Raw genomic sequence first — 16,336 nt, forward strand, 5'->3', positions numbered from 1 at the left:
GTCACTTCAGTCCTGATCAGGAGCTTTTCAGACAATTCAATATATTGTTGATTTGAAAAGATAAACATGTTTTTTTTTATATGTCGGGAGTTCGGTATTTTCTTTCTAATACTTTTTTCTGAACAGTCGTTATATAGACTGATGAGATCCTAATAGGCTCGGGCGAATTGTCTGAACACTACTGAATTTATTGCAGTGGATCAGAATGAAAAACTGTTAAGACAAAGATTAAAAAAAAACATAAAGTGTCTACTTTTGTTAGAGCCACTTCGATCAATATGACCATTTCAGATTTAAAACTCATTTACAAGTACCATTGAATCAAATTTACAAAAAACAAACATAACTTACATGAAATACGGACAATTACTGAATTACCGGCTCCTGACTGGAGATAGGAACATACACAATGTGACAGGGTTAAACATATTTGCGATCTTTCAACTTTTCCTAATCTGTAACAGTGGTGTAACAGCACAGCAAAAGAACCAACTGTAAATCTTAATCGAAGCACACATATTATGGATAGACGAACTCAATGTTAAAGGCCGTAGGATTATCTATAATTGCAATTTCAAAGCCAATTACAACTTCTAAATAAATTATGTTTTCTTAGACTCAATTTTTGTTTTTGCCGAATGTATTTATAACATGGTGATGCCACAGAGTACACTAGTTCATATATGTCAAGTGCGTAGAAAGAATTTACACACGATCGAGTGTAGCTGTAGACACAAACAATTTTTGTAAAGCAAAACCATCCTATTTTTCAGAATCCAGCAACGTATATGTTTTACCGCGTTTAGTGATACGTTTGATTGTGAAGGTAGTTTTGCTGCTGGTAATATTTGCAATTGATGGCAGTACTATTATTTAAATACACTAACTACTGTTATAATTGATTACTAGTATATACCATTATTTTTTTTTATATAGAATTGTGTTTTATGGCGACATCTTTCCAAAGCTGTGGTGTTTGTGTCCTCCGGCACATCACGAATCCGTCCATATTCTGGTGTTCAGAATGTGACGAAGGACTATGTAAAGAATGCCAGTTTATCCAAGGCGTCGACGAATAATGGTGTGATACCTTTTAGCGATTACCAAAAGTTACCGACAGATGTACTGAAGATCAGTCAATACTGTTTCAAACACAAGAAAACACAAGAAAAAGTGTCAAATGTATTGCCAGAAACACTAATGTCCTTGCTGCACGAAATGTTGGAAAGAAAGTCACAACGAATGCAGGGATATCGTCGAATTAGATGACGTAATTCAAAATGCGAAAACATCAAATGCCCTATGCGACATAGAGGAAGCATTAGCTGAAGTAGCAGAAAATATACAAAACATTCGCCAGCATCAACAGGATACACTGTCGATATTGAAAGAGAAGAGAAAGGAAATTGAATCAGAAATAAAGAAGATCAGAATAAAGATCAACAACCATCTCGACAATCTACAAGAAGATTTCATGAAACAACTGTATGCGGTCGAAGACAAAGAAAACTCGAAGTACTATCAGTTGGAAAGGGAGGAAAAAGAAGTAGAAGAATGTCAGAGAAATATTATAAATATCAAACAAAACGCAACGGACCTTCAGATGTTCCTTTCAATGAAGCAAATAGGAGAAGACGTCTCAAGCAAAGATAAATTTCTGCGCTCATTATGCCAAGATGGGGATTTGAAGCAGCATTCCATTGTATATGAAATAAACGGAACTATTCAGAATATCATGTCTGATATCAATAGTTTTGGGGAAGTAAATATTGAAGCCAAACCTTGCAATATATTTCAGAGCACGACGAAGACAAAACAAGCCCAGATAATGGTACCTATCGTTCAATCAAGATCCGTTGAAAACATAAAGCTGAGCAGAGACAATACAATAAGCACTCAAGGAGACTTCACTCCTGGATGTTGCTTGCTGCCGGATGGAAGACTGGTGTTCACGTATTCCAAGGAAGGAACAATAAAAGTATTCAACATTGAAGGATCAAAAGATTTTGAAATGGAGATACCGTGTGGGGCGTTTGATTTAGAATACATCAGAGATAAAAAAAAAATACATTGGCTGTTACTCCCGGTGAATCAGATAAGCAGTGTATTACAATAGTAGACCTGGAAAGGAAAGAAATCAAAAAAACAATTTCATTGAGTTTGGATAATTATGGCATAGTATTGAAAGATAACGCATTGATTTATTCCGCTTACAACAAAGGTATACGAATGATCAATATGTTCGACGAGTCATTAAGTGACATAGTCCGAGAGGAAACGGCCAGTAAAGGTTACACTGCAACATTTAGGGACAAAATATATCATACAAACAGACTTACTCACACTGTTAAATGCTATAATGAAAAAGGTTAAATGCAAGGGACATTTCAAAATGAAAGCGTTCTGCATAATCCTCTAGGGATTGATGTAGATAATGATGGTAATGTGTACGTGGTGGGGTACTATTCGCACAATGTAGTTGTTTTCTCACCTGATGGACAACTGCATAAAGAAGTATTAAAAAGAAGTGATGCATGGTATTAAAAATCCTACCGCACTTCGTTATTGTGGATATAATAAACAGTTTCTTGTTGCTAACCATCACAGAGAGGCTCGACTGTTTAATTAGTTTTAACTGAAAAGAACACCGGTAAAAACTTTTCTTACATTATCTTAGTTTAGTTCATCTTGCAATCAACGGAACTCGGTTAGCGAATATACAATTTTATAATCCTTTTTGTAATTTTATGAAATTTTGTTTGTTTTCGTCATTTCTTGTCTATTTGTATTAAATTAGAATCATTGACGTTGACTGTCAATGTGCAGGTTATTATTTATGTCCTTATACTGCAAATAATCAAGTTTGTTTTTTTCAATATAAGAACATTTTTAGTTAATTGCAAACTGCAAAGGCGTGATTCCTCAGATCGAAACAGAGAGCCAACAATAAAAATAACAAAGCACATACCGTTTCGAGTATTCACAGTATTTGAAAACTTATTTCAACCAATAAGTAAACAATGTTTTCCTAGACAAAAATGTAGTCATGACCAATGCAGTTCATAATTGAATTTGAGGTAATAGGATTGCATAAATACAGTTATAAAGTCTCCGTTTTGATTGTTTCGCTTTTGTCTTTCCTGATTTGCGGTAACATTTATTATTTTTCTGTTTTCTTGGATTAATAGTTGAGCTAGATAGGTAAGAAAGTATGCTGTTTTTTTCCCTTAAAACAAAAAACAATCCAAAAATAATTTGTATAATAACAATTTAGTTACGGTGGTGGACAACAAGGTTGATATTACAGTAACTTAGTGCGAATTGAAATTGATTACATTTTACTTTAGTCCAATAAATAAGTTTTTATAAAAAAAAAGGTACATGTATTGATGAAGGGATGTTGATATATATTTAACAGAGAGCAGTTCAACATACAAACATAAAAACAAACCAAAAAAATTGAAGGCCAACAAATAATCTTCATCAATAAGCATGCGTATTTTTCCTTTGCCTAGATTTAAATCTCTAAGACTAAAACGTATAGTAGGTAAACGAGCAAAGATTCATAAAAATGACAAAAAACACAGTCATGCATATATAACAAGAGACAATCACTAAATTATTGATATTAAGCACTTTGGAAAGAAACAGAAACAAGTGCTCATTTTTTTCGTGTGTGATTTCAACTCCTCTGCTTATAATTTCCATAAATAGTATCGAGTGGTATTATGAGAGGTAGGTAATGAACATATAACATAAATCAATGTAGAAAAATATAACTTCAGGGTTAATGGATTTTGCCTCTATGGAGTAATGGAGACGATTTCTTAGGTTATGTAATAGGGACCACTTATGACAAGTCAATGATATTCGGTATGCATTTGTATTAGCATTGACTCATCTCTTTCTATTTCAAGACATTATTTTATACAAATACATCATGCTTACAAGGGGTATTTGCCAAAAATACCGGTTGAGAGGTACAAATTTCCACAGCCGTTAGGCGAGGGAAATTTGATTACCTCAAATCCGGTATTTTTGGCAAATATTCCTTGTAAGCATGATATAATTGTTTAATTCCACCGAATGTTCCACCTCAGAACTGACTGTATATATATCTCCCTTTTTATAATAATAAGCTGGTTCTCGGCTGACTACTACACTTTGTTCATCAGTTTCAGTGAAGCATAATACAAGTGGATTCCAGTTTTATGTGACCGGTTGACAATTCGTTTCCGTTGAGTTTTTTTTATGACGTTATTTGCGGAACTTTTACATCATTCGATCCTAATTCAATAATGATGCTTTTTCTCCTAAATATTTCATCTGGAATCATATATTTAGAATGACCATGTATTTGTCATATTAGAATAGAAATAATTCATTGAGTTATTTTTAGACATGGTTTTCCCCATCTGCCATGGTATTTGCTAGGGTATTCGCCATCTGCCATGGTATTTGCTAGCAAATACCCCGGCATATGGAATTCCCTAATGGCAAATACCCCGGTAGAAAAAAGAAAATCTCAATATATAGAAATTGGTAAAAAATACCATGTCTCTCATTCAATCAAAATACAGCATTATTACATAAAAAGTAAAATCACAAAAATACTGAACTCAGAGGAAAATCAATACGGAAAGTCCATAATCACATGTCAAAATCAAATAACAAAACGCATCAAAAACGAATAGACAAGAACTGTCATATTCCTGACTTGGTACAGGCATTTTCAAATGTAGAAAATGGTGGATTAAACCTGGTTCTTTAGCGCTAACCCTCTCTCATTAACAGTCTCAGGTGGAATTAAGTCTGATATTCTTAGCTTTTGTATTTTATGTCACAAAAATTTTGCTCAGATTAACTGTTTCAATTTGTGATAAGGTCAGTTTGAGGGAAACAACAAATGATAAGTGGATGTTATTTGGTATGTTTGGCTCTTTCTCCTCAGTAATGGGATATTAACCTTAAAGATTTTGAGAAATTTACATGACAAAGCTGTAAAAAAAGTTTAAGATGAACCACTTATTGTAAGTCCATTTTTGATTTTTGTTATGCAATTGAATTATTATTTGTACACCTCATTTCCACGGCGATTATATGGTCCCATTCCTTAATCATTGTTTATCAACTGACGCCTTTTTAATAGATATAGGAAGATGTGGTGTGAGTGTCAATGAGACAACTCTCCATCCAAATAACAATTTAAAAATTAAACCATTATAGGTTAAAGTACGGCCTTCAACACGGAGCCTTGGCTCACACCGAACTATAGTTCACTTGTTAAAATAAGGTCAGTTTAAAGTTAACCACTAATGGCATGTCAAAGATATGTGTATGAAGTTGTATTAGCATTTGTACATCGCATTTATATGAAGATCTGTCCGACAACTTTGAGAAGAGTCCGTAGATGTCATGTTGCAAAGCAGAAAATCAACTACCGTTTAACATACATGTACTATTGTTTACAGTGCAGTTCGAATCTCTCGTCCCATCGTGCAACACCTACCTATTATAACAATTCATAACAGTTCTTTTCCTGAATTTGTATGAAATAAATGCCACTGAAAGTTAACCAAGAAACAATTATTCAATAGTGAATGAATGAAGCTGATGAGGTTGGACAAGAACATTGCTTCATAAGGAGGGTAGTCTTTTATATGTTTGATTCCATGTTTTCCATACACCAAATTGTTGAACCTATTCTATTCAATTTCTTTTTCAAACACAGTTTTGAAACGTTACAAGGAAGTGTTCTTTCATTTGCATTGAAGGAATCAACTGTATTCAAATCATTAAAATAGAATACTTAATCCTGAGCAACACGAACCCTGTCAAAACCAGATTGAGCTTGCGTGCTTCTGAAAGATAATCAAATAGTGCTCCTCATGTGACAGTCGTATTGTTTCTCACTGTAAGTAAAACTAATTCCATGACGACACATTCCAGGTCAAAGGGCGGGACTATGGCTACGACACTTAGAACATATGCGTGTGGTCATCTCACAGAGGGTCATCCACTGGGATATATATATATATCCTCTATATGCAGGTCGTGCTGCTTGAAATATAAAAAGTAGATGTGGTATGAGAAAACTATCCACCAAAGTTCAAATAAAGTGTTCTCATTTGACCCTCAAGTTCAAGATGCATGTCAAGATAGCATGCAGAATTAACTATATCCTAGGATCCTGTATTTCAAGTTAACAGGGATAGATAAGTTCAACATAGCGACCGGAAAAACGTCACCCTCCGATTGATCTATACAACGGAACGTTAAACTAAGCATGATGCTAGATTCTTTTCTTACTTCTTTAGAAGCTCATGTAAGTTTACCTCATAAATAAAGGAACAATGAAATTGAGAAATGAAATGGGGAATGTGTCAAAGCGACAACAACCCGACCATAGAGCAGACAACAGACGAAGGCCATCAATGGTTCTTCAATGTAGCGAGAATTCCCGCGCCCGTAGGTGTCCTTCAGCTGGCCTCTAAAATATTATGTATACTAGTACAGTGATAATGGACGTCATACTAAGCTCCGAATTATACACAAGAAACTAAAATTAAAATTAATACAAGAGTAACAAAGGCCAGAGGCTCCTGACTTGGGACAGGCGCAAAATTGTGGCGGAGTTAAACATGTTTATGAGATCTCAACCCTCCCCCTATACCTCTAGCCAATGTAGAAAAAGTAAAAGCATAACAATACGCACATTTAAATTCAGTTCAAGTGAAGTCCGAGTCCGATGCCAAAAGATGTAACGAAAGAAAATAGATAAAATGACAATAATACATAAATAACAATAGACTAGTAGCAGTTAACTGACATGCCAGCTCCAGACCTCAAATAAACTGATTGAAAGATTATGTCTTCATCATATGAATATCAGGCACAATCCCTCCCGTTAGGGGTTTAGTATCATACTATCATAAGAAATATGAGAAGAACATAACCCGTGTCATGCCAAAAACTGTTTTTAAAAATTAAATGTGTTTAGTTCCGATGCAAAGACCCTATAAGTGAATCAATATTAACGCCAAAATATGCAATCTTTAATGACCTGACAACATTATCGTAACTATATCCCTTCTTAATAAGTCTGTTTAAAGGTTTTGTAAGCTTTTGATGTGAATACTGACATTTTTGTGCTTTGTAAAGAATATTACCACAAAAAATTGGATGTGAAATACCTGAACGTATAAGATGTCTGTATGTTGATTTATATTTACGAAATATTTCCTTATACCGGTGATAAAATTAAGTAAATGTTTTGACCAGTTTGTGATATCGAAAACCCTGGTGTACTAATTTTTCAGTAATACATCAATATTTCTCGCTAAAATCTAATACGTTGTTACATACACGAGCGAATCGTACAAGTTGAGATATATAAACACCATAAGATGGTGACAAGGGAACGCCACCATCTAAAAATGGATAATTAACGATAAGAAATGCAAAATCATCTTTTTTATCATAAATGTTTGAATTAAGCTTCCCATTAATGATATAGATATCAAGATCGAGGAAAGGACAACGGTTATTGTTAGTATTAGCTTTATTTAAAGTAAGTTCAACATGATAAATTTCTTTAGTATACATACTGAAGTCGTCATTATGGAGAGCCAATATATCATCCAAATATTTAAAAGTATTGTTAAATTTTTGTATCAAATGTTGTTTCGATGGATCTTTGCTAATTTTAGTCATAAATTGTAACTCATAACAATACAAAAACCGGTCCGCAATAAGTTGTGCACAGTTAGTCCCCATTGGAATTCCAATAACTTGACGATATACGGAATCTCCAAAGCGAACAAAAATGTTATCAAGTAACAAGTCGACCAAAAAGGTAGGTTCCTTTATGAATGCCGATTGACTATTTAATACCACGTCCATCAAACGTAACACATTATGTTAATTGGTTAATTAATGTACATGTGTTTCCCTGGACAACATCTTCGATCTCTATATAGAATGGAAAAGCGTATATGGCACTAAATATTTTTAGTGCCAGTTTTCGAACGTCGAACACATACGAAATAAACATATTCCTTTTTTATTTTACAAGATATGATATTAAAGTTATCAAAATAGTATTTTCCTATTAACACCATGCAATGTAAAAGTTAATAAAAAATACCACTGTTCATTAACATTTTGTGAATTTAACTGTTATAATATATATGTTTTGTACCCAAAGATAAAACCACTACTAGAAGAATTCCAGGTTCTCCTGATAGAGGATATATTTATAGAAGGAAACAGGAAACTACAACCGGGAACTACATCCAACTTATACTATTGGTATATGCATCGGACTCGACCCGAAACGTGTTAGTTATTAGATATATTTATTATATGGAAAACAAAAGGGCATGGAATGGTGTAATTTTTAAACAACACCATTGCCTTATATAACAAGTCGTAGTTATATATAAGCAAGTAATTTGTTTCTTTTTCCAATACTTGTAGCTGTCATAGTCTAAATTGATAATATATTACTACATTGTATTATTTATTAGGTTGACTGCAATACTTATACTAGTATCATATAATCGACGGTCACAATTAATTGAATATATAACTTAATTTCAAAAACATTACATACTACATAATTTACTATATTTACAAAAATAGGCGTTAGAAATCAAATTCAAATTGTAATATACAATGTGCTTTTATGTGGTGCACGATAAACCAAAGAGAGAAAAAATTAAAAGGTTTACTTTTTGAGATAAAATCAAACAGTCTAGCCTCGTTATGCTGGTTTGCAACTAGCAATTGGTTCTTATATCTACAATAACGAAGTGCCATTGGACGGTCAATACCATCATTTGCTGCCAATACCTTGTGTCGTTGTCCATCAGGGGAGATAACAACCACATTGTGCGTATAGTATCCCACCACGAACACATTACCATCATTATCTACAACAATACCAAGAGGAATATTCAGAACTATTTCATTTTGAAATGTCCATTGTATTCCACCTTGACGATTTCAACATGTAACAGTCTTTGTTAGTCTATTTGTATGATAAATGTTGTCTTTAAATGTGGCAATGTAACCTTCACTAGCCATTTCTTCTCGGACTATGTCGCCCATAGCCTCGTCGAACTTGTACAGATATATCATTCTTATACCTTTGTTGAAGGCAGAATAAATCAATCGGTTGTCTTTCAATACTATGCCATAGTTATCCGAACTCAGTGAAATTGTTTTCTTAATTTCTTTCCTCTCCAGGTCTATAATGGTAAGACATTGCTTCTCTGATTCCCCGGATGTAACAGCCAATGTATTGGTATTACTGATGTATACTATATCAAACGCTCCACATGGTATCTTCATCTCATATTCTTTTGATACTTGGTAATTAAACACGCTCACTTTCCCTTCACGGTTGTAAGTAAACACTAATCTACCATCCGACAGCATGCAACATCCGTAAATCCGTTTGCCTTGCAGGTTTATTTTTTTGTTTATCTTCATTTTAATGTTTTCAAAAGATCTTGATTGAACGATCGGTACTATTATCTGGGCTTCTTTAGCTTTCTATCTGCTGAGAACAATATCAGCAGGTTTTTCTTCAATATGTACTTCTCCATAACTTTTGATATCAAACATTATTGTCTGAAAAGCTCTATTTTTTTCAAATACCAGAAAATACTGGTTCAAACCCTCCCCTTCAAGTAATGAGTGCATGAATTTATCTTTGCTAGAGACGTCTTCTTCTATTTGCTTCACTGAAAGAAACATCTAAAGGTTTGTTGCATGTTGTTTGATGTTCATTATATTTTTCTGGCATTCTTCAACTTCTTTTTCTTTCTTTTCTAACGATGACAATAACTGACCAGTTCTCGAGTTTTCCTTTTCTTCGAGCTCATAGAGTTGTTTCATAAAATCTTCTTCAATTTTGTCGAAATGATTGTTGATCTCCATTCTAGTCTTCTTAATTGATTTTTCAATTTTCTTTCTTTTTTCTTTCAACGTCGACATATTGTCCTGTTGATGTTGGCGATTTTTTTGTAAATTTGCTGCTACTTCAACTAATGTTTTCTCGATCTCAGAAAGGGCATTAGGCGTTTCGTAATTTTTAATAACGTCATCTAAGTCGACGATATCCCGACATTTTTTATGTGAATCTACTATACATTTGCTGCAGCAAGGTCGTTCGTGTTTCTGGCAAAACATTTCAAACTTTTTATTGTGTTCGCTACAGTATTGAGTGATCTTCAGTACATCGCTTGGTAATTTTTGGTAATCGGTAAATGGTATCACACTATGGCTCCTCGACGCCTTGGACAAACTATGATGTTCATGACATTCCTTACATAGGCCTTCATCGCATTCTGTACACCAAACAACGCACGGCTTGGTGATCAGTCGGAGGTCACAAACACAACAGCTTTGAGAGGAAGTCGCCATGAAACACGAGACTAAAAACAAATCAATACCATATCATCAAATATAATTATCATTGTTTTATTATATAATCTAAAGTATATACAGTATGAAATATTAAAGGTCGCAATAATAGCCTACAATTAATGTTGTTGGCAATTTATCATACAAATATGGTACAGTAAACTGCAAAATATGATATATAGTAAGCAAGTCTAAAACTAAAAAGGTATAACATAAAAAAAAATTAACTAATATTAAATATTTCGGATAACTAATATCCAGGTTCAATGATTTGTATCGTATCTTGACATTTGGTATTCGAACTGACAAATAATCTTGATTGTATCAGAATTTATCACGAATCAGTACGCTTGTAAAATTGATCTTTTGGAGCACGAATTCAATAAAACTGTGAGATTACTCTCGTACTGAAGTTACAGTAAACAAGTGATGATTAGGACTAATTTTGTGTTTTATACCAATATCATACATAAAGGACAATTATATATATATATATATTGAAATGTGTTGGTCATCTTTGTTGCACTTACTGTCTTTTGTGTTATGACATAAGCTACAAATAAGCAAAATGTTAAAATCACTATTGAAGTGTTTTAACTCCCTTTAAGTATTTGATATTTTCAAGAGCTAGTTTATGATCGACTGGTAGTGCAAAATACGGTCATTTGGAATTCCCCCGTCCATCTCGTTGTGATGTAAAAAGCAGTCCGCAATGTCATGTAAAGGTGGAATGTGTAAGTATGAGCCTCGTTCTTATTGTTAAAGAATTAATAGGCTTTCTCTATGAGAAAATATCTGTGCGAAGACAGGAGTGTGGCAGTTGTTTCCCGTTCTTTTGGTGTGTTTAAGCTTTTGATTTTGCCATTTGAAAACATGTAACAGGGGACTTTCCGATTTGAAATTTCCTTGGAGTCCAGTATTTTTGTTATTCAACTTTTGGGTACATGGTTTTCATTTATTAATTCATCTAATAGACCACTTTCGAGTTCATCCGTCACCGGCAAAAACTCGTCAATTATGCACGCCTTTATGACGTCATTTACCAGATAGAGGGGCTAGCCTGTATCCCTGCACTATTTACGTTCATCAAGCGTCTTAGTGATCGTTATTGTGCAGGATAAACTAGAAATAATGGTTGCTCTGTAGGTACTTACTGACAATTCCCTAATGACAGCAGTGTTGATTGTCTATTTTTAGAATTCAATTTGCCGAATAATTCGTACAATATAGAATTATAATTTTCCAACCACTCGCTCAACCTTGTAAGGAAGTGACGACGCCCCTAAACGCACAGATGACTGCGATAAAGGCGCGTATAATTGACGAGTTTTTTCCGGTGACGGATGAACTCGAAAGTTGTCTATTGTAGAGATTATTGAATTGGATTGACCTTCGAATCTGCAGTTTTACTATGTATGGATATATGTAAAAAACTTAACCGTCCGTGTCTAAAATTTACCATGCAAAACCAACCATGGCCCAACAATGTGTTAAAGATATCTGCTTGTCATGTTTTTTGAATTTTGTCATATTTTCGGAATCCTCTGGTTTTATCCATTTGAATGCCTTAAAAAACATTCCCCATGAACCCCCATTTTCTTTTTATAAATCTTTTAAATGTTTAATTATAAGTCATTTGTAAAAGTCTTATAAAATTTTATTTATTTTTTAATAGTATTTGAGAACTTTAACTGGTGTATGATAAAGCTATGAAATGTCAAGAGAGAACATTTTCCCGCCAAAACGTCAATAGCTAATATCTCTAAAACAAGCACATGGACCCCTGTATTTTGTTTGCTATTTTGATTCCTCAATTTTTTCCCTATCAATACATACTAGTTTTATGAAAAGTTATTTATTTTGAAACTGAGCAGCGAACATCCTTAAGATTGGCATGGAAAATGACAGTGAATAGTGATATAACTTTATAACTCAGTAAACCTGTTTTTTTTTAAAAGTTGGTACTAATTGAGAACTATCTGTTAGATAATTAAATAGGCCAATGGAGCACATGCACCAATTGAATGTTTTGAGAAAAAAAACCAATGAAATCCAGAACCTTGATTTCTTAACAAATTTTGTTATTTTTTATATTTATATATTATCTCTTATATATAGAATTAAAGTATGTTTAGTGTTTGGCGAAAAACATAACTAAGAAAAACCACCAAGAGGGAGAGACAATTATTAGGATGAGGGGTTATTATAGAGAGTCTTTTCACGTAAGAAGTGTATGTGCTATTGACATGATTGATGACTAACCACTGTAAGCAAAAAAAAGGAATATGTTATAATCATTAGAAAAAAACAGTATCACTCATATTACATTATTATTTTGCCAATTAAATACGCATTGGGAAATTACTTTTATCCGTCGGTATAAATTTTAACGGTCTGTGCAAAAATTACATGTTCGTAGGTTCTTAAATTTGTGAATTTAGTTTTCTGAAGAGGTAAAATCGAATAATTCAGAAACGATAATTCGTAAAATTATTCATATTCTGTTTAGCAAAATAGGTTGTTCATTTTCACTCACGTGTTAGTTTTTCAATACAAATAACATTCATAGATAGTATAAATAAAATAATTTAGAAAATTTAAAAAGAAATAGAAGAGCAGATTCATCTATGCTTACAAATAGTTTTGATTGACGATAAATGCAAGGTAAACGTTTGAGTTGTTGCACAAAATTAATCAATTTGAAGACACGAATTAAAATTGATTGTTTTACCATACTTTTCAAATTCTTTAAAATCTATTATTTTAAAATACAAAATATGTTTAAAAATACTCATCAGAGTTTTTATGGGGGGGGGGGGGGGGGGGGGGTTAACACAGCCATCTCATTCATTTGGTATGAATAATGATCGTTTAAGTGTGTTTTTTTAAAGAAAAAAACTTATTCATTTTAAAAATTGAAGGAATTGGTGGTTTTCATACAATTTTATGCATCTGTCAATAAAGAGGTTCAAAACCACCATTTTCGACATAAGTGAATGTCTTTACGAAGTCAAGAATATAATACATTTGTAATAGTTGTTACCCATTTGATAATATCGGAACTTAACACATTTATTTAAAAATAACAGTTTTTGGCATGACACGGGTTATGTTATTCTTATATATTTTATGATAGTATGATACTACACCCCTAACTGGAGGGATTGTGCCTGATATTCATATGATGAAAACAAAATCTTTCAATCAGTTCAATTGAGGTCTAGTAGTATAGTTGTATGTATCTATTCTTGTCATTTTAATTATTTCCTATTGTTACATCTTCTGACATCAGACTCGGACTTCTCTTGAACTGAATTTTAATTTACGTATTGTTATGCTTTTACTTTTCTACATTGGCTAGAGATATAGGGGAGGGTTGAGATCTCATAAATAGTTTTAATCCCGCCGCAAGTGCGCCTGTCCCAATTCAGGAGCCTCTGGCCTTTGTTAGTCTTGTACGATTTTTAATTTTAGTTTCTTGTGTATAATTCGGAGTTTAGTATGACGTCCATTATCACTGTATTATTGTACATATTTTTTAAGAGGCCAGCTGGAAAGCACCTACGGGTGCGAGAGTTTCTCGCTACATTGAAGACCCATTGGTTGCCTTCGGCTGTTGTCTGTTCCATGGTCGGGTTGTTGTCGTTTTGACACATTCCCCATTTCCTTTCATTCTGATTCAAATAAAAAATTCTCTGAAACCGATATTATCAAGATGCTTGATTTCTTGATTGACAACATATTTTTTACGTTCGGAGGACGTGTTTTTCAACAGACTGTCGGCATACCAATGGAAACAAACTGTGCCCCTCTGCTTGCTGACTTGTTTCTTTATTATTATGAGGCTGACGTCATGCAGGAACTTCTTAGGAAGAAAGATAAGAAGTTAGCAATATCCTTGAACTCTACTTTCCGCTATATAGATGACGTTCTTTTACTAAACAATTCAAAATTTGGTGACTATGTGGATCGCATCTATCCCATCGAATTGGAGATAAAGGATTCTACAGATACAGTTAAGTCGGCTTCATATCTTGACTTACATCTAGAAATTGACAATGAGGGTCGGTTGAAGACAAAACTTTACGACAAAAGAGATGATTTCAGCTTTCCAATTGTGAACTTTCCATTTCTTAGTAGCAACATTCCAGCAGGACCTGCATACGGGGTATATATATCCCAATTGATACGATATTCCCGTGCTTGCATTTCCTATCACGATTTTCTTGATAGAGGGTTACTGCTCACAAGGAAGCTATTAAACCAAGAGTTCCAAATGGTGAAGTTGAAATCATCCCTTCGTAAATTTTACGGACGCCATCACGAGTTGGTTGACCGTTATGGAATAACCGTTTCACAAATGATATCGGATATGTTCCTTACGTCGTAACTACAATCCCCTTCCCTTTCATGAATTTGACCTACCGAATCAGACTTTTTGCCGGATTTGTAATCACATAAGCAACACGACGGGTGCCGCATGTGGAGCAGGATCTGCTTACCCTTCCGGAGCACCTGAGATCACCCCTAGTTTTTGGTGGGGTTCGTGTTGTTTATTCTTTAGTTTTCTATATTGTGTCATGTGTACTATTGTTTTTCTGTTTGTCTTTTTCATTTTTAGCCATGGCGTTGTCAGTTTGTTTTAGATTTACGAGTTTGACTGTCCCTTTGGTATCTTTGGTCCCTCTTTTACTAGTTGAAGCTTGTAATCAGAATAAATGCCTTTTTCACTCTTTTTTTAAATTCAACAACATTGTTTATAAATCTAATATGAATTTGAGTCAAATCGGTGAACATGAATTTGACAGTAAGTGCCCTTAAAATAAATTATGAATTTGGAAACATATACCAGGCATCCTCCGGTTTGATAATTTTGATTGGCATTAGAAAGAGCTCGGTATGTTGCGTTGGGACAGAAATTCTGCCTTGAAACAGATAACATACGGAACCAAAAAGATGAAATGCAAGGTGGTATGTTCATACATCATGAACACACAAATGAAGTTCCTTATCTCTATATTTTGGGAAAACTTATATTTTGCATTGAAACGAAAGCTAGTTGAATGTATATTTTTTTTTAATTTCCTGTACTAAAGTCATTGATACACAAGAGTGAATATGGTAATGTGAGAAGTAACATAGACTTAATCTTGGAAGTATCGACTAGAATCAAAAACTTACGTTTGAATGTGGACTATTTTTCATCTCCATCTGATTAATCAGGAAGTTGATGAATATTCACATGACTGTGACTGTATAATGTGTAATACGGAACTAATTAATTGAGGAAAGTTTCGATTTATAAAGACACTCAATAGCACTTTGTGTCGTTCCAGCTCAACATAATATGAGTCGTTTCTGTTCAACACCTTTTGTACAAATGGTTTTTAAACGTAGTTATCATGGTTAGGGAACTTCTTTTTTTTTAATAGAATGATCCCCATTTTGATGGAAATAATTGTTCTGAATGCAAATTTCCCCATACCTTATAGTATTACATTTTGAAAAAATTGAGCGAGTTGAAAAACTAATTACATAAATTAAATTCAGGAATGACTGTTTTCGTCTGTAACGTGCGGGAACTTTGGTCCTTGATCCTCAAATTAATGATTTTTAATCAACAAGGAAATATGGATTGAAAAATGGCAAGTAAGCTGCTTCCGTGAAATTTTTTATGAACCGTACAACCGATGCTCTTAACATTGTTGCTCATTTTTCTCTATTCATCGTTTTATACCATTACTTACTGTAGTAGCTCATTACTCTATTTATACTCTCTTGTATACCAGTGTTATAACATCAGGTGCCCATTCAACAAGAAATCACTCTTCAGTGATGCGCGAGGCCAAACAATTCAAAAGTCCAAGGGTTTATTCACGAACTTAAGAGATTATAAAATACCCTT

At 33.7% G+C, this 16,336-nt stretch overlaps 1 long non-coding RNA gene across 1 annotated transcript; it reads right to left on the reverse strand.

Moving 5' to 3' along the window:
• Positions 1-10,113: 10,113 nt before the first annotated feature.
• LOC134701620 (uncharacterized) lies at positions 10,114-15,736 on the reverse strand. Its single transcript, XR_010104163.1, has 2 exons — positions 15,613-15,736; positions 10,114-10,442 (listed from the first exon to the last, which is right to left on the reverse strand). It is a non-coding gene; the product is annotated as an uncharacterized LOC134701620 (long non-coding RNA).
• Between the last annotated feature and the right edge of the window lie 600 nt (positions 15,737-16,336).

The sequence above is a fragment of the Mytilus trossulus genome, unplaced genomic scaffold (assembly GCF_036588685.1).
Source record: "Mytilus trossulus isolate FHL-02 unplaced genomic scaffold, PNRI_Mtr1.1.1.hap1 h1tg000247l__unscaffolded, whole genome shotgun sequence".
NCBI lineage: Eukaryota > Metazoa > Mollusca > Bivalvia > Mytilida > Mytilidae > Mytilus > Mytilus trossulus.